Source organism: Rhinoderma darwinii, chromosome 8 (assembly GCF_050947455.1).
Source record: "Rhinoderma darwinii isolate aRhiDar2 chromosome 8, aRhiDar2.hap1, whole genome shotgun sequence".
In the NCBI taxonomy this organism is placed as follows: Eukaryota; Metazoa; Chordata; class Amphibia; order Anura; family Rhinodermatidae; genus Rhinoderma; species Rhinoderma darwinii.
The window spans coordinates 104,035,128-104,054,907 of record NC_134694.1 but is presented as its reverse complement, the minus strand read 5'-3'; the positions used below and the strand labels follow the sequence as shown (position 1 = coordinate 104,054,907).

Below are 19,780 nucleotides of genomic sequence, written 5' to 3'. Positions count from 1 at the left end.
ATAACAAAAAGAGAAACACAGCCTTTGGTCTCTTTCATACGGCAGTATTTGGGTCAATATTTTACATCAGTATTTGTAAGCCAAAACTAGGAATGGGTCCAAAACATGAGAGGTACAAATCTTTCCATTATACTTTGTTTCTGTGCAGGCTCCACTCCTGGTTTTGGCTTACAAAAACTGATGCAAAATACTGACCAAAGTACTGCTGTGTGAAAGTGGTCTAAAACATAGTAGATGTACGCCACCTAGTGGTCTATTTTTGGGCACAGATTCAAAAAGAGATTTTACACAGAACTTGTCTTAGGGCTTTTCTAACCACAAACCTTTATGCCGTATATTACGATATGCTATAAGGCTGAGTTCACACATGGCAGATGCGCTGCGTAAAGTTACGCAGCGTATCCGCCCCGTGGCAGCAGGGAATTCCCAGGCAAAATACTGCAACAAACTATGGTGCAGTTTTTCGCCCGAAATGTCTGCAGCGGAAAGCAGCAGCATTTAGTCGGACTGCTAGCAGACCGTCCTCCTGGATTGACATTTCATCCCAGGAGACTGTTGCAGCCTGTGATTGGCTGCAGCGGTCACATGGGATGAAACTCCATCCCAGGAGGCCGGCCTGGAGGAAGAAACACGGGCTTCTGGGTAAATATAAGATTTATTTTCTTTCTGAACTGCGTTTTTTGCGGCAGAATCGCTGCGAACCCGACGCAAAAAAAACGCAACAACTGCTGGTTGTTGCAGGTTTTATCTCCCCATTGAATTCAATGGGAAAACCTGCAACAAATAAGCAGCGTTTACACAAATACAATTGACATGCTGCAGAATAAAATTCCGCACCACATGTCTATTTTTGAGCGTTTTCTCCGCGCAGTATTTACGCAGCGTGTGGATGAGATTTGTCCTATCTCACCCACACGCTGCTACTGTATTTGCTGCGGATTTTCCACAATGAATTCCGTTGCGTAAAATCTGCAGTATTTACGCAAGGTGTGAACTGACCCTTAGTGTTTAATGGGTAGTGGTCTGATAACTGGACCTTCCTTGTTTTCTTTACACAGATGTAAATGGCTGTACTGCCGTGGGCCGAGGGACTGACTCATCCCAGCGGCCGCCAGCTTACCTGTCGTCAGCACCGACATCTCTCTGCTCAGGGACGCCGGCGCGCTCTGCTCTCTTCTCCTTCCTCGGCCTATGCCCATATGGTGTGCATGTTCGCTCATCCCCGTTCTTAAAGGGCCAGCGCGCACACCAGGAATATTGCTCCTAGCCTATCCCAGCATACCCTGGACTTTTTAAGGAACTCTGCCAATTTCCTCAGTGCCTGAGCAATGTTAGTGCTAATCCAGAGTTAGGCCCCATGCACACGAATGTATTTTTTTCCTCCCGCAAATACTGGCGTAAATACGGGTCCTTTGTCACACGTATTCGACCCGTATTCCACCAGTATTTATGGACCCGTGCCCGTAAATACGGGTCAGTTTTCACCAGTATTCCACCCGTATTTACGGTCCTGTTTTCTCTGCACTAATCGGCAGCCCCTTCTCTCTATCAGTGCTGGATAGAGAGAAGGGTCAGCCCTTTCGGGAAGAGTTTCCACAGCGATTGAAAGTAAAAGAAGTTCATATGTACCCCGGCCGTTGTCTTGGTGACGCATCCCTCTTTTGACATCCTGTCCGACCTCCCTGGATGACGCGGCAGTTCATGTGACCGCTGCAGCCTGTGATTGGCCTGTGATTGGCTGCAGCGGTCACATGGGTTGAAATGTCATCCCGGGAGGCCGGACTGGAGGAAGCAGGGAGTTCTAGGTAAGTTAACTTTTAATACTATTAACTCCAGCTGTAGTCACTGTCCCGGGTGCTGAAAGAGTTACTGCCGATCAGTTAACTCTTTCAGCACCCTGGACAGTGACTATCCCCTGACGTCGCCTAGCAAGTAGTCACCCGTAATTACGGGAGCCCCATAGACTTCTATGAGCCTGCCCGTGCAGTAATTATGGGCTGAAATAGGACATGTTCCATATTTTTCAACGGCCCTCTCACCTTCCCGTAAGCAAACGGGAAGGTGCCCGTAGCCAATAGAAGTCTATGGCCCGTAATTACGGGCCGTAATTACGGGCGTTTTTACATTCGTGTGCATGAGGCCTTAGGGTATGTTCACACGCTTACCAAAAAACGCCTGAAAATACGGAGCTGTTTTCAAGGGAAAACAGCTCCTGATTTTCAGCCGTGTTTAATCAAACAAGCGTTTTTCGCTGCGTTTTTGGACCTGTTTTTCTATAGAGTCAATGAAAAACTGCTCCAAAAACGGCTCAAGAAGTGACATGCACTTCTTTTTACGGGGTGTCTTTTTACGCGCCGTTTTTTGAAAATGAGGTGTAAAAAAACACCCCGTTCTGCTTCCGATTTTTCCGCTGTTTTTTGGGACGTTTACGGCCCGAAAAACGTCTGAAAATATCCTGTGTGAACATACCCTTAGTCTGCGAAGGTTCCGTTTCCAGTTCCCTGAAACCTGTGTGTGTGACTATCCAGTATCAGTGTCCAGTCCTGTATCTTGTGTCCTGTATCCGTGTCCGTGACGACTTCAGTGTCCGTGACAAGTCCAGTGTCCGTGACCAGTCCAGTGTCCGTGACGAGTCCAGTGTCCGTGACCAGTCCAGTGTCCGTGACCAGTCCAGTGTCCGTGACCAGTCCAGTGTCCGTGACCAGTCCAGTGTCCGTGACCAGTTCAGCTTTCGAGAATCTAGCATAAACCAGTTTCCAATAATCCAGAACAAGCCAGCTTCCAGTAATCCGGCACTAGCCTGCCATCAAGGTACCATTGACCAGTGACTATTATATACCTGTCTGGACAGCAGCTACTTAGTTTCGCGGAGTAGTCCAGTGCGTCCACATTTTACAATAGCATAATAATGTCCATAGATTTTTCTCTGCCTGTCCACAGGTCGCTTTATTAGCGAATCTGAACTTTATCATGCTGTATATTGTGACAGAATGCTGAAACGTCATATTTGTAGAATTTTAATTATGATGTTAGTTAGGCCAGGTTTACACATCGCAGTGTGTTGTTTTTTTTTAGCCACCAGGGATTAACCTTTTGCACCCTGTCCCCACAGTCAGAATCGCACCTTAAAACTACCAATACTTTAGATTTCTTCTCTCTTGATGATCCCGTAACTCTCTCACCTTGCATAAACCTATGACGTCGTCCATTGCTCTGTATGTGCCCATTTCTTATTTAAAGGGGAAATTTCATGCCATTCCACATGTTCAAAAGCACGAGTCCAAGCAGACCAAGAGAAAAGCTATAGGGGGTGCAGAGGTGTAGGTAGTACCTGGGCCCTATAGCCTGAGGGGGTCCAAAGAAGATACTAGTTAATGAAATCCAACATGCCCAATTTCTTTTTCTCTCGACATGTGCCTTTGGGGCACAGTCAGAAGGCATCCAAATTGTCGACCGATCTTGTCAATATTGGAGGCTTCGACTTTTCTCTCGTGTGTGGCCAGCTTTATTTTCCATTGATGCCGGATTAAAGCAGATTTACTATAAAGGGTTTGAGTGCAGATATTACCACTTTCTAAGTAAATGGAAGGTGCCTGTATACACCAAGGTTATGCTAGTGATTCATCAAGTTCCAACACACACATGCGCCTGAGATTATAGACAGCTACAAAGGAAAACTGCAATCAGAAAGCAAACATTTCATTATCATTATGATTCGACTTATTTTCCAATCCCGATACATCCTTAATCGCAGGTATTATCCATAGGTACTAACTTACATGTCAATTTTAAGCCCACAATGGACATCCGCTTTTTATTGGAGCAGATCTGTCAATACCACCCATATTCAGCTGCTAACATTGTAAACACTAGGGACAAGCCGGCAAGAGGCCAATGCAAAATAACAGTTTTTTTCAGATGCACCATTGTCCTGCTGTTATAGAATTTTTCAGAAACATTCGGCTCCTGGCAGAAATTTGAAAGCTTGTCCATTAAAAGCGGTTAGTGGCATACTTACATGGGGTACAGAAGCTGCAGTCTCCCGACCCTGATTTCCAAAGACGTCACAGTCACATAAGAGGAGAAGTGTCACATTAAGGAGTGATGCAGAAGTATGTGACCCTACAACATAATAATGCCATAGGCTCTGCCTTACTTCTGGTAAAAAACAACCCTAGTGGTGTGAGATCAGGGCTCGGTACCCATCGCCTGGCAGGGAATTTTGTGATGGAAATAACATTGGGAAGATCAGATAAATGTTTTTTATCTGTCACCAAAGCCTCGCTGCTTCATTGAACTGTCCTTGTATGACTTTTACCTATGGATCTCACTTCCAGACTAGCTGCCTGACACTCAAGTTATATATAATATGTCCTCCGGAAGAGAATAAATGCGACATAATGTGCTTAACAAACATGTTGACCGTGCCGGAGTGTCCATCTCCATCTCATCCATATGGGTAAACACACAAGTATTCACACCCCCTCTCCTCCCTCTCTGCACAGAACAGGAGTTTATTACAAGCATCACTTCCTACACCTGCCAACTGGCACCGGGCTCCCTCCGCAGCAGCAGCTCATACTCAGGTGACCCTCAGGATAGGAGCGGGGGACCCAGAGAGAGGGGCAAGAATTCAGGACAACAGGTACAGTAACTCTCTTCTAGAACTAGCCAGGATTCAGCAATGTTAGGCCTATTGTTATGTCATGAGCTTAATAGTAACACAATCCGAGCTAAACTAAAGCCACTAAAACACCATATATATTATTCTTTCTACTGCTAAAACAAGATGCGCGGAGCATATAGAATGCACCTGTTACCCAACTACAACTCCTAACATCTACCTTGACTGTGCAAGGCGACTGAACTACAGTATAATGTAAGAACGGAGGTGGCTTGTCTACCTAGGACCAAGATAAGAATATATGCTTGCAGGCTTGATGCATATCTATCTATCTATCTATCTCATATCTATCTATCTATCTATCTCATATCTATCTATCTATCTATCTATCTATCTATCTATCTATCTATCTATCTATCTATCTATCTATCTATCTATCTATCTATTCTATCTATCTATCTATCTATCTATCTATCTATCTATCTATCTATCTATCTATCTATCTATCTATCTATCTATCTATCTATCTATCTATCTATCTATCTCATGTCTGTCTATCTATCTCATGTCTGTCTGTCTATCTATCTTATGTCTATCTATCTATCTATCTATCTATCTATCTATCTATCTCATATCTATCTTATGTCTATCTATCTATCTATCTCATATCTATCTTTCTAGTGCAAATGTCATTTTATTAGCTTTTTTCACCAATATGACATTGTTCTATAGAGAATATGTATTAATTTATATTGGATCCTGGGCTTACAGTTTTAGAAAGAATTTTGTATTTAGCTGGGTGGATACAGAAAGTATTTATTTCCCAAAAATACTTTTGGTAATTTTTTTAGGACCTTGTCTTATTCTTCGTGGGGCACTAATATTATATAGGAAAGTAGATTTCTCAGCTATTGTTGCCATTTACAATAATGGGGTCTTCTTATGTAGGAGAGGAGCCTTTGAGTCGGCGTGGGGGGCCTAAGTGCGACTGCTACCTCTGCACCCCCATTAAAGCTGTGCATCTGTTTGCACCTGGGACCTGGTGCCTGAGGGACAGCAGTTATATAAATGGCATTGGCACTTTCACTATAAAGTTTAATGTAACGTCCGGCCACACTAAAAAATGTAGTGAAAAAACGCAACAAAACGCTGTGTGTGAGTCCAGCCTTACAGCTCTGGCCGCTAGAGAACCAGGAGCCTCTCAATAAGAACAATGGATGGCATGGACATCCATCGATTTCATTGGGCACCTGCCATGCTTTGTTGTACCTGTAAATGAACATTGGCGCAGCAATTCCTCTACAGTTAGCAGCTGAGACAATCTGTAATATAAGAAGGGGTTGTCAAAACTGACAAGAAATAGTCCAAAATAATCCAGAGTTGAAGTTGAATGTCATGTCTATCCCTGGGCCTGTGTATAAGGAATGCACAGCAGTATTAAAGAACATTAGTGTTAAAAATAAACTCCTAACCCAAACAAGAACATCCATATGGCTCCCGTCGTATGACGTATACAATGTGTTGCACAAATGTTTCCAGATCTTCTCCTGGCATGTCTTGTCAGTCAGTCGAATTCCGGCCACTGCAATTCTTTCTCATACTATAGCTAGCTTGATTAAAGGGGTATCTTTGCTTGCTGTCAATGAAGGGAAACATTCTTGTTTACATCCAGTGGCTGCAAACCTGTACAGACCTAATTTTTCTTACAGCTGGAAGTTTGCTACATTTGTATCCAGTCTAGGCACTCCATATATCAGCAGCATAAATCTCTCTCCTGTTTGTTACAATGAATTAATTTAGGAAAGACTCTGTTTACATATTGTTGCTTTTTTGTTTTTTTTTACGCTCTGCATATAGTGGAAAAATCTTCCGATGTATGTGCCAAACGTAAAGCTGCGACATATGGATTGTTCACATCTATGCGCTTCATCAGAAGAGCAGAACAACGGAAATACCTGATATTATATAGTGTGCGACGAAGCCCGTTGACTTTAACGGATTCCATAGGGCTTCCGTTAGGGTGTCCGTGGATTTACCGGAAACAAGAGCGTAGCATGCTTCCGGTATTTTTTTGACCGTATCTGTAACAGGGGCTCCTAACAGAGCCTCCAACGCAGATGTGAACAGCCCCTAACGGTATGCTATAGAGTTGTATACGTCGCCTATAGACTTTCACGTTAAAACAAAGTATGCCGCGCTGTATACATTTTTTGTGGTACCTATTTGTATTGGAAAGTGTGGTTAACTCCGCTATTCAAAACTGTTAGGGTATGTTCACACACCCTATTTACGGACGTAATTCAGGCATTTTACGCCTCGAATTCCGGCCGAAAAAACGACTCCAAACTGTCTGCAAATATCTGCCCATTGAATTCAATGGGTCTTACGATGTTCTGTGCAGACGGGCTCTTTTTTATGCGCTGCTGTCAAAAGACAGCGCGTAAAAAGACGCCCGTCTCAAAGAAGTGCATGTCACTTCTTGGGACGTAATTGGAGCCGTTTTTCATTGACTCTATTGAAAAACCGCTTCAATTATGTCCGTAATGGACGCCGCGAAAAACGCGTGCACTTGTCAAAACGTCTGAAATTCAGGAGCTGTTTTCACCTGAAAACAGCTCCGTAATTTCAGACGTATTTGGCGTTGCCGTGTGAACATACCCTTAAAAAAAAGCATTCTGATGCATACCACCCAAATGTACGCCTAAAGGACACTCTTTTGTCATTCTGATGAGGGTATGTTCACAAGGCCTATTTTCGGCCGTTTTCGGGCCGTAAACGCCCAAAAAACGGCTGAAAAATCGGAAGCAGATGTCAATTGGAAAACGGCGTTCTGTTCCGACGGAGCGTTTTTCGCTGCGTTTTTTACGCGTAAAAAAAACGGCCGCGAAAAAGAAGTGCAGGACACTTCTTGGGACGTTTTTGGAGCCGTTTTCCATAGACTCTAGTGAAAAAAGCTCCAAAAACGGCCGTAAAAAACGCAGCGTAAAACGCAGCGAAAATCGCGAGTGGCACAAAAAAAGTCTGAAAATCAGGGGCTGTTTTCTCTTGAAAACAGCTCCGTACTTTGAGACGTTTGTGACTCTGCGTGTGAACATACCCTTAGGGTCAATTAAAGCCTATGGCGTGTGCACAGGGAGCATACCCAGCACATATGCCTAACGTATACCAAAAATGAAGTGTGAACGTAGCCCAAAAGTTATTAGAATTTTTCATTAGACAGTAGTTAAGGGATATGTAACCCTATGCAACCAATTTTTTTAATTTCTCCAATAAATCTTAACTATTAAATGAAGCAATTTTGCATAAAGTTTTGTTGCAAAATATCCTACCGTTTCCTGCCTACAGCTCCTCTACAGACCAATGTGTGTCTATTGTTACAGACTACAAACAAACCTTGATCGTGCAGTCATACTTCCTTCCATCTTTCCTCTATTTCGTGCTAACATACATTTGGCAGACAGGGACCACAAATGGGTGCAGGTTGTAGCCTTGCCAAAGTAACCTATAACCTTAAGGCGAAATTCACACGAACGTGTGCGCCTTGCGCGCGCAAAAAACGCGCGTTTCAGTTCCGTGTGTCATAAGTATTTGCTGCGTGGCTGCGTGATTTTCGCGCATATGCCATCCTTATGACACGCGGTTTTGAGGTTTAGAAAAAGAAATGAAGGAGGTGGTTTTATTTTTCCCTTCATTTCATGATCTACTGTTGCGCGAATCATGCGCAGCACATGGAAGTGCTTCTTAAGTGATTTTTACGCACCCATTGACTTCAGTGCGTGATGAGCGAAAAACGCCGAAATAGTGGATTTTTTTTAAATAAATCAATGTTTTATTTCATTTTGAACAACTTTTGAATTGTTTTTTATTGAAAAAAATTTACTTTTCGAGATATAGATTCTATATGTCCTGTATACATAGAAGCTGTATCTTGTGGTCAAAGCCGATTCCGTCAAGTCAGCAGGACTGACGGCTTTGGTGAACGCTGGTCCTGTGTGTTTTTGACACACAGGATCCAGCTATTATCGATGACATCTGTTCATGCCGAGTCGTCAGTCCTGCTGATCTGACGGATTCGGCTTTGACCACAAGATACAGCTTCTATGTATACAGGATACACAGAAGCTGTATCTCTAAGGGTATGTTCACACGGCAGCGTCCGTAACGGCTGAAATTACGAGGCTGTTTTCAGGAGAAAACAGCACCGTCATTTCAGCCGTAATGGCATGTTGAGGCGCTTTTTGCTGCGTCCATTACGGACGTTAAATGGAGCTGGTTTTCCATGGAGTCCATGGAATACGGCTCCATTTACGTCTGAAGAAGTGACGGGGCCTTCTTTGACGCGGGCATCTTTTCTACGCCCCGCCTTTTGACAGCGGGGCGTAAAAAAAATGACCGTCTGCACAGAACATCGTAAGACCCATTCTAATGAATGGGCAGATGTTTGCCGACGCTATTGAGCCGCTATTTCGGACGTAATTCGGGGCAAAAACCCCCGAATTACGTCCGTAAATAGTGTGTGTGAACATACCCTAAAAGTAAAACCGTTTTTTCATTAAAAAAACTTTTTAAAAGTTGTTCAAAATGAAATAAAACATTGTTTTATTGTTTTTTAAAGAAGTGTCTTCAAAAGTGTAGATATTCTTTAAAGTTCCCCAATAGCTGCAGTGCCACAGGCAGGGGCGTAATTAGGGTGGGCTGGTGTGGCATATGCCCTGGTGTCAGGAGGGGGTCCAAAAAGGCACTCTGCCTTGTTCAGGCTATACAGATCTAGGACTCGGGTAGCGAACTGAATCTTTTTTTTTCCTGGGTGATGGAAAGCCTTGCTATGACTTTGGTCATTGGCACCTTATTTGTCACTACGGGACTCATTCAGATCCCTTGGCAGCAGTTCCTGTGTGTATGACTATGCTTTGCGTAAGTCACACTACATGATCCTCTTATCTCCAGCAATAAACAGCTATGAATGTCTTACACACGCTCAGAAGGATTGAGGAAAAACACTACAGAGTAAACAATCCCTGGACTGCCTGGCGAAAACACAATTCGGTCGGGTGACTACACAGGGCAGGAAGTAGGAGAAGTTTACAGAGGCGCTGGCGGTGATAACGTGTCGTACACATAGGCAGGTGTGCTGCTTATAAACATAATGCGATGTACCACTCAAGAGATTCAACACACAAACACAGCTGTGCCCAGTCCTCAGGGCATGCCAGTCTACCATTCACAGCCACCAGGCTGCATGGCATGTCAACATCTACTCTAAACAGCTTGGTGAGTTACGGGAAATAATATGTCTTATTAATAACATTAGATGAGTAATTTGGAATTGAGTTACCATAGATGACCTCCGTTCACCTATATAAGGGTATGTTCACACGACAGCGTCCGTAACGGCCGAAATTACGGGGATGTTTTCAGGAGAAAACATCCCCGTAATTTCAGCCGTAACGGCATGTGCAGGCACTTGAACGCCGCGTCCATTACGGACGTAATTGGCACTGCTATTCATTGGAGTCAATGAATAACGGCTCCAATTACGGCCAAAGAAGTGACAGGTCACTTCTTTGACGCGGGCGTCTATTTACGCGCCGTCATTTGACAGCGGCGCGTAAATATACGCCTCGTGTGAACAGACAAACGTCAGCCCATTGCTTTCAATGGGCAGATGTTTGTCAACACTATCGAGGCGCATTTTTCGGACGTAATTCGGGGCAAAAACGCCCGAATAACGTCCGTAATTAGTGTGTGTGAACATACCCTAACTCAGTTGAGCATTTCTTTGATTTTCACGGATTTTTATTGGATTTTTCAGAACAAGGAATGTATAACAATCGTCTACAAACATTGGACAAGATACAAGCAGAAAAATAACATTGCAGTTCGCAACGGGAACATCATACATTGCAGTAATATCAGTTACACATTTCTCAAAGTATAGAATACATTCAGAGTAACTACATTGCATAAGAGGTCGCAACTTGCAGTTAAGGAGCTTCAAGAATCTGAAACTAAAAGATACAAGAAGGGAGAAGAGAAAGAAGTAGAAAAAAAGGGAAAGAGGGAAGGGGCAAGGGGAAGAGGGAAGGGGCAAGGGGAAGAGGGAAGGGGCAAGGGGAAGAGGGTGCTCCAAGTACCTGGTCATCCCACCGAGGTGGAGATATGTAAAATAAGAATCATGAGGGCATATGGGACTTCCACGGGTCCCAGACCTTATTACATTTCTCCTGAAGCAAAGTTAGACAGTCTACCTAAATACAATGTATTTCTGTTATAGAAACATGAGTATTAAACTATCAGTCGAAACTACATAGTTACATATGGAGGAATTATAGTTATAAATGATAGAAAACATATAAAAACCGATATGATAATCAGTCCACTCCGTTCCTCTAAGTTCGGAAAAAAAACACAAAACTAACAAATAGATATTTTTAATAAAATATCGCTAGTGAGATCAACGAAATTCCAGAACTGAACAAAATAACAACTCTAATAATGATAATAAAAGTTTAGAACTGATAATGGCTCACACTGACCTTTTTCGAAAAACTCCCACAATGAACTTCAACCTTGACTGTTTAACCCCGGTGTGAACTGCATGACACGGCTACTTAAAGAGTCTCTGTCACCACATTATAAGTGGCCTATCTTGTACATAATGTGATCGGCGCTGTAATGTAGATCACAGCAGTGTTTTTTATTTAGAAAAACGATAATTTTTGACGGAGTTATGACCTATTTTAGCTTTATGCTAATGAGTTGCTTAATGGACAACTGGGCGTGTTTTACTATATGACCAAGTGGGCGTTGTACAGAGGAGTGTATGACGCTGACCAATCAGTGACCAATCAGCGTCATACACTCCTCACCATTCATTTATACAGCACATAGCGATATTGCTATATCGCTATGTGCAGCCACATAAACACACTATAACGTTACTGCAGTGTCCTGACAGTGAATATACATTACCTCCAGCCAGGACGTGATGTCTATTCAGAATCCTGACACTTCAATAACGTTCCTGTGAGATTTACAGCAAGGCAAACTTAATCTCGTTTTAAATGACATTTTATCTTGCGAGATTAAGTTTGCCTTGCTGTAAATCTCACAGAAACGTTAGCCTCTTTAAGATGTTGTATGTCCAAAATGTATATGCCTGACGAAGACCTCAGTACGAGGTTGAAACGCGTTGCAGCAGCAATTTTTATTGTTTTTTAGCAAGTTCTCAAATAAATTGGTTTAAATCTCATCTGATGGTTCCGTTGTAATCACTGAACCAGCTACACAAGAGCGCCCGACACGAGGAGCATTTTTTCCAGGTTCTTAAATTTCTCCTGTGAGACAGGAGACTACTCAAATGGTCATTAAACATAATCCACACCAGTTTGGATCCCACAAGGGGAAATGGAATATTGGGAGTTTTCCAAGCTCTCCCTATTGTCCTCTTAGCAGCCATTGAGCATTTCTTTGAATATGATCAGGGCAATCTGGCAATGCCCACATTTGCCAAGAGGACTGATGTGTAGCTCTATAGTCAAGGGCAGGACATCCAACCTCTAGTTTTGTCATATTAGGGAATATAATAAGCAGTGGTGGATTTGCTATTCAGGACTTTAGGGGTTGACAACTTTGGTTGCAGCTATAATGGGGACCATATTAGCACCTAGCTTATCTAGATCAAACTGCTGCAAATTATTTTTGACAACTTAAAGAGCTATTCCAATCCACAGGATATGCCATAAATGTCTGATAAGATGCGGGGACCTGCACCTATCTTACAAATAGTGGTTCCCTGACCCGATCCTGCTTGGTGAATCGGCCGCTGATCATCGCATCCAGGTGGAGAATCACTGAAGAAGTGAATGGGAGTTACAGAAATAGCGGAGCACAACGAATGAATATGCCATAAATGTCAACCCTTTATAGGGGGTTTCTCATTTTAGCTTTAGACAAACATTTTTCGTTGGAAGGGATGATTGGCTGATCACGGGGTGTGTCGCTGCTGGGACCTCCGACAACCAATAAGCTGTGGGGCAATCTGCTGTACAGGGAAAATGAAGCATTACACAGTGCCCGTTGAATACAATGTCATTCCCAGCACCCAATAACCTAGATCACATTCTAACCGTGTTCTTCTATTTTACCCTTTGTCACTCCTAACTTGCTTTTTAGATGAGAATAAGCTTTTTGTCCGCCATCTTGATTGTACAAATCACTGTATCATTCTGATAACCGCATGTCCCATGATGCCTTGCCGAGGCATCACATAGGGATGTGTTGCCGGATCAAATCTAAGGGTATGTTCACACGGGCTATTGTCGGACGTTTTTCGGGCAGTAAACGGCCGAAAAAAGGCCAAAAAATTGGAAGCAGAACGCCTCCAAACATCTGCCCATTGATTGCAATGGGAAAAACGGCGTTCCGTTCCGACGGGCCATTTTTTATATGGCCGTTTTGAAAAATTGGCTGCGGAAAAAAACGGCCATGAAAAAGAAGTGCAGGTCACATCTTGGGACGTTTTTGGAGCCGTTTTTCATAGACTCTATTGAAACCAGCTCCAAAAACGGGCGTAAAAAACTCTGCGAAAAACGCCGGCAAACTCGCGAGTGGCTTCAAAAACGTCTGAAAATCAGGAGCTGTTTTCCCTTGAAAACAGCTCTGTATTTGCAGACGTTTTTGAGTTTGCGTGTGAACATACCCTAACAGACGCTATAGTTAAATAGATCAAATTGTCATCAGGTTGCTGGACAGGCACAGATGCAGGTCTACGGCCTCATTCACACGAGCGTGAATCACAGCACACGGACCCATTGATTTCAATGGGGCCATTTACAGATGCGTGATTTTTCACGCAGCGAGAGTCCGCTGCGTGAAACTCACTGCATGTCCTATATTGGTGCGTTATCACGCACCTTCGCACCCATTGAAGTCAATGGATGCGTGAAAATCACGCAACGCACACGGATGCACATGCGTGTGCGGTGCGTGATTTGCGCATCCATTCAACAGAAAATATTTTTAAAAAGTTTGCGAGTGCGTGAATAACACATGCCACTCACAAAGCACACTGATGCATAACGCAAGACACACGGACCAGATTCACGCACGTTTTTCACGCGCGTGAATCTGATACGTTCGTATAAATGAGGCCTAAGGCACAGGAAAGGCTGCAGACTGTGTCCTATGCAGCAGCATGCAGCATGTCACAGGCAGTATGTACAATTCCAGCCCGCTGCAGGTGGGGCAAAGAGGACTGGTTGACAAACTCCTTAACCACTTGCCGCCGCAGCCATTTTTAGTTTTTTATGTTTGTTCTTTCCTCCCCACCTTTCAAAAGCCATAACATTTTTATTTTTCCAGTGATATAGCCGTATGAGGGCTTGGCTCTTGCAGGACAAAATGTAGTTTTTCATGGCATCATTTATTGTACCATATAATGTTCTTTGTGGGGTGGAATAGAAAAAACACTGTGATTACTCCATTGTTTTTTGGGTTTCGTTTTTACGAGAAAAAATTGTTTAGTGTCGCTATATTCTGAGACCCAAATGTTTTTATTTTCCACTGATTGAGCCGTGCCGTTTTTATTATGGCCTTCACCATGCGGGTTAAATAATGTTATATTGTAATAGTTCTGACTTTTACGGACACGGCGATACCAGTTACGTTTATTTTTTTAACATTACTTTTGGGGAAAAATGTAAAAAGTTTTTTTTTTTTTCAAACTTGTAATATTTTTATGCAGATGGAAAAAATTTATTTAACTGTGTTTTACTTTTGTTATAAGTCCACCTAAGGGACTTGTACTAGCACTTATTGGGTAACTTGCACAATACACTGTAAGGGTATGTTCACACGGAGGAATTTTGCGGCAGATGCTTCATTGTCCCACCAGCTGATTATTTCAGATTGTGGAAAAAAGAAGCGTCCTGCTCGTTCTTCGGGCGGATTGTGCCCAAACCTCCCATTGATATCAATGGGAGGGAGGAATCTTCCTGCCGCCGGCAGGATTAGTTCTGCGGCGGGTTTTGCATCGTGACCTGCCACGCAAAATCCGCCATGTGAACTAGCCCTCATACTGATGTATTGCAGTATATTGTGTTTTTTATCGGCCCCTATTAAGCCCCCAGACAGTGCAGAATAAAGAAGTGACAGATATGTTTTAAAGTGTAACTAAACTTTCATAAAACTTTTGACATTTTTTGAGTTTTCATCAATGGCGGTCGCTAAAACGACCTGCGCGCTTCTGCGTTTGGTTTCTAAGTTTGATTACACTCTAGGGTCTTATTCTGTCTGGCAAAATCATATATTTTGAAGCAGAGCCTTTTCTTACGTTGGAATTATCCCTTAGGGACTTTCTTGAACCAGGGCAGCGATCAGCCGACGAATGATCAAACGCTAGTTTATTGGCTGATTGCATCTTTCATGCGCCCAAACAAATTTGAGTGTTGTTTTTTGACACTTTTCTAATAAGAAAAGTGGCCGAGATGGCTAACAGGGTTGTCCCAGAATCGACAATTATCACCTATCCACGGGATAGCTGATAATTGTCTAACTGCTGCGGGCCCCACCACTGAGACCGCCACCGATCGCATGAATAGGGGTCGTGATCCCCTAGATCCTCCTCACTGCACCCCCCGCAGTGATGAGGAGTCTAAATGGAGCGGTGGTCGAGCATGCGCCGGCCGCTACATTTACTGTCTATGGGACTGACGGAAAAAGCCGAGCGCTGTACTCAGATTTTTCCGTCATTCCCATAGACTTTGAATAGACCCCTAGCGCTCTATTCAACGTCCTTCTCACTGCGGTTGATTTGATCCTGGAAATACCCCTTTAATAAACTCACATTGTGTCACTCTCAAGCCTTTGAAGCCGTGCTCACAGTCATACGTGTTGGAAAAAGTGGTGCAGGGGTTTCATAAAATATAGCGTTATGCACGTGCGCCATATTTTTTAATGTATTTACAGATTAGGAGAGGACGGGGCTCTAGCATCGCAACTTGATCAGTTTGTCGCCATCCTGTAATATTAACGTATATTTGACTGTATGACGAGTGATGAGTAATCGCCACGATTCGCTAGTATTCAAGCAATCAACAATTCGCCAGTGCAGGGGCAGCGGAAGATTGTGCGAGGCCAGGCAGAGAGGACACTCCTCACCGCTGCGAAGATCGTTGTGATGGAAACGTCCATATGATCCTCCGCAACCATTTTTTCCAACCACCGATCATTCAGTTGAATGATTTTTGAAAAAAGGTTGTGTTAAAAAAAATGCAAAAATAAAATAAAGAACCTAGAAAAATTCTGAAGTACAGTCGATCACTTTCACTTGCGTATTGCCCTAATTATCTGTATAATTAAACTCAGTTCTTAATATTCTTACATGTGACCCCATCCCAATGTGAACCACATAACAGCTCCACAATTTCACCTCACATTCCCTCATACATGTCAGCGGCGGGACAGTGCCCTCAACAAAGATGGCGGCCCGAGTCTTTCCTGAGATTTTTTTGTAAAGTGTTTTTTTTTCTTTTTCGGGCGGATGTAGGCGGATGTTCTTGGCCTCCATTCTCTGTAGCGCCGCAACTTTCGTGAGGAGGGAGACATGAGAACGGGGAGCTGCTGTGGTGTGTGCGGGGCCTGACTCTGGGAGGTGAGCGGCAGGAAAGGCCAGGTTTGCGGCCTAGTCATCACGTAAGAGACAGTGGAGGATTCACCGGCCGAGGCATAAGGCGGGGGACGGACGGTTATTTCTACACAGAGGCCTAGGGGCATTACACTGCTGCATAGAGGCCAGTTGTCACACGCCGGCCTACTATCTAGTACTGACTAGTGGTAAACAAGCCGAGTATACCTATTACGTAGTAGTAATGGTGGACACTGTGGGCTATCATGTGGCTGTACACACTGCATACACAACCCCCTATAACCATAGCAGTCTTATCTTATTACCTGGGCTAGTAGGAAATTGATAACGTGCCTCTATGGCGTGTATAATCAATGGAATCTAATTTTTAAATCAAAGTTGTAAATTGTAAAATTTTCGCTCTCGCCGCTACTTCTGTGGACGTTTGGTCCCATTCTCCTTGACAAAATGATTTGTGTCGCAGCGGATGGTCCGCTCGTCTCTTATGTAAGGATAAGCGTTGCGATAAGCTTGTCGTATACTGGTTAGGGGTACACTTTGCTTGCGTATGTCCTGCATAAACAATCGTGTTACCCCATGATACGTCCTGGTCCGGTACATGCATATGGAAACGTACGGTGATAATCTCACCACTATGCAGGTAAGGCGGCAGGCTGACGGCCGGTTCCTTTTTTGCGCACCGCAAAACAGATCCGTCCGTGTGCTGTCTGTTGTTTTTTTTAGGACTGATACGCTAGAAAGGGACTGCAAATATGGACAAGAATAGGACCTTTCCATAATTTGTGGAATACGAATACGCCAAAAAACGCATGTGTGCATCGCCCCATAGAAATGAATAGTTGAGTATGTTATCCGCAAAAAAAAACGGAGAGGACAATGAAAAAAAAAAAAGCGGTCGTGTGCATGAGCCTTAGGAATATCGTTGCTTATAAGGATTACTGATCTGCACAAATTCTCGGGGGACCCATTAAGACTATAGTGCCAGGAAGGTTGTAAGTATGAGAGTCGGCGGCATATATGGGGTATAGGATTTGGAAGGCACAGTCATATGCGTCTTCTATTATTCCCTATGGGCAGAAAGTTGCATGTGACTATGCGGTACGTTGCAATGTTGCACGCAACTTTTTTCCCGTAGCAAATAACAAAAATTGCATGCGGCTGTGACTGAGTAGCGGTATAGCCATAAACCGACAACTGCCGGAAAAGATCTGTCACTGGTAAAGAGATGCCTACCAGAGGGTAATCTCATAGTAATACATGGAGGGGGTCTGTCTGCGCAGCTGTCTAAAGAGACCTCTGATGTGTTAGGTAACATTTACATATGTGGAAATGCCTAAAATTCATGCTGATTTTAGGATACACCCCTCACAATATACTGGAGGAAATCTGCAGAAAAATCTGAGATATATATATATATATAACTATCTTGCGCTGAAACCCGAATCTGTCAGGTCAGCGGGACTGACGCATTTGGTGACAGCGGATCCTGCGTTTCTCTGACACGCAGGATCCAGCTGTTTTCGATCACATCTAAGTTCATAAAAGCAAAGTATTCAAAGGTTTCCATAGAGTTTAATTGGGTCTGGTCGTCACCTTTGGCGTCTATGGCACGTCCACCGTATATGCCATAAATATCTGATAGGTGGGGATCCGCCTCTGGGAGTCCTAGAATTTAGGACTAGGGGGGGGGGGGGCGCTGACGCCTTACAATGTAGACATCCTACATTGGCCACGTCCAGGTGGCGGCTCATTTGCGCAACTCTCTCTATTTACCTCTATGGGAGTTATGTTCCCCTGAATGGTGGGAGTCCCAGAAGTGGTCCCAGACATTTTTTACATATTTTTTGGATAAACTATAAAAATCAAAGGTGGAAACTCCCCTTAAAAAAAGATGGTAACAGAACCCCTTTTATTGTTGTATAATAAGTTATGCAGCTACCTAATATACTTTTTGTTCCGTTCGTGTATTTTTCAAGATCGCTGCTTGCTGTCGGTAATTAGGATTATTCTTGTTTACTTCCGGAGGCTAAAAACCTATACATGCCTAATACTTATCCTAGCTAAGGTCCCGTTCACATCTGCGTTGGAGGCTCCGTCACAGATCTGGCCAAAAATACCAGAAACAATACTGCAGCGTTCTGCGCTATAGTTTCTGGTAAAACAACAGACCCCATGACGTCATGCAACGGAACCGGTGCTTCCAGTATTTTTGTTCTGCTTCTGACAGCGCAAAGCAACGATGCAGATGTGAATGAGGTTGTAGGGTATGTTCACACGGCTTATTTTCAGCCGTTTTTTAGGCCCTAAATGGCCTAAAAATCGGAAGCAGAACGCCTCTAAGCTTCTGCCCATTGATTTCAATGGGAAAAGCGGCGTTCTATTCCGACATGGCGTTTTTTTACGCTGCCGTTTTGTGTAACGGGCACGTAAAAAAAACGCCCGCGAAAAACAAGTAACTTCTTGAGCCGTCTTTCATTGACTATAGAAAAACCGCTCCAAAGACGGCAGTAAAAAAAATGCTGCGAAAAACGTGAGTTGCTAAAAAAGTCTGAAAATCAGAAGCGGTTTTCCATTGAAAACCGCTCGGTTTTTTCAGACGTTTTTTTAGTAAGCGTATTCACATACCCTTAGGCCCCATGCCCACAAATACATTTTTGCGGCCGCAATTCACCCGCAGATTCTGCGGGTGAATTGCGGCCCCATCCATTTCAATGGGCCCATGCACATGACCATGGTTTCCAAAAAGAACGGACTAGTCCTGTTACGGCCGTGTTCTGCGGTCCAGGCTCATAGAAGTTAATGCACGCAGCCATGTGCACGGCCCGCGATTTGCAGGCAGCCCGCCGGGGGACACACCGCGGCCGTCCGACTCGAAAATCACGGCCCTGCACATGGCTACGGTCATATGCATGAGGCCTTAGCGTTTGCCTCTATTGTATCCGATCAAGACAATCCTCTGTGAACTCAACAGCCTGGACTCAGACTGATCTATTTTGCCTGATCTGATACATTGTAGCAGAATATCAGGACAAGAGTTCTGCTGATGTGGTTATCTCGCTTTAGCTCTGGTTGAAAACAAGAATGTTACTATTCACAGATAGCAAGCAAAGATCTTGATCATGCGAAGCAATTGAAACAAAAGTTATATTAGAAGGTTGCAAAAATTTAACTTGGGGCCTGTTCACATCAGCGTTGGCTTTCCGTTGAGGGGTTCTGTCGGAGGTTTCCGTCGTGGAACCCGTCAACGGAAAGGCAAGCGGAAACATTAGCTTCCGTTTGCATCACCATTGATATCAATGGTGGCAGAAACATTGCTAATGGCTTCCGTTTGTCACCATTCTGGCAGGTTTCCGTTTTTTTAACAGAATCAATAGCGCAGTCGCTACTTTTCAGTACAGAAGCATTGGCCAAAGAAATGTATACGACTTTTATATGCAAGCCCATGGGTGCCATACGCAACTGGTTTGGCGCACGCCCTGGCGGGATTTTCCCAGCTTATATGCTAAACG

At 43.7% G+C, this 19,780-nt stretch overlaps 1 protein-coding gene across 4 annotated transcripts in view; it reads left to right on the top strand.

Annotated features, from left to right (window-relative positions):
* Positions 1-4,623: 4,623 nt before the first annotated feature.
* AKT2 (AKT serine/threonine kinase 2) overlaps positions 4,624-19,780 on the top strand; it is a 58,177-nt gene continuing 43,020 nt past the window's right edge. Inside the window, exon 1 of one of the 4 annotated variants that reach the window (XM_075836083.1) lies at positions 4,624-4,645. The gene's annotated coding sequence lies outside the window, so the exon portion shown is untranslated. Of the gene's footprint in view, positions 4,646-16,099; positions 16,319-16,371; positions 16,460-19,780 lie in introns of those variants that run through there. The other 3 variants (XM_075836079.1, XM_075836081.1, XM_075836082.1) reach the window with 3 other exon arrangements.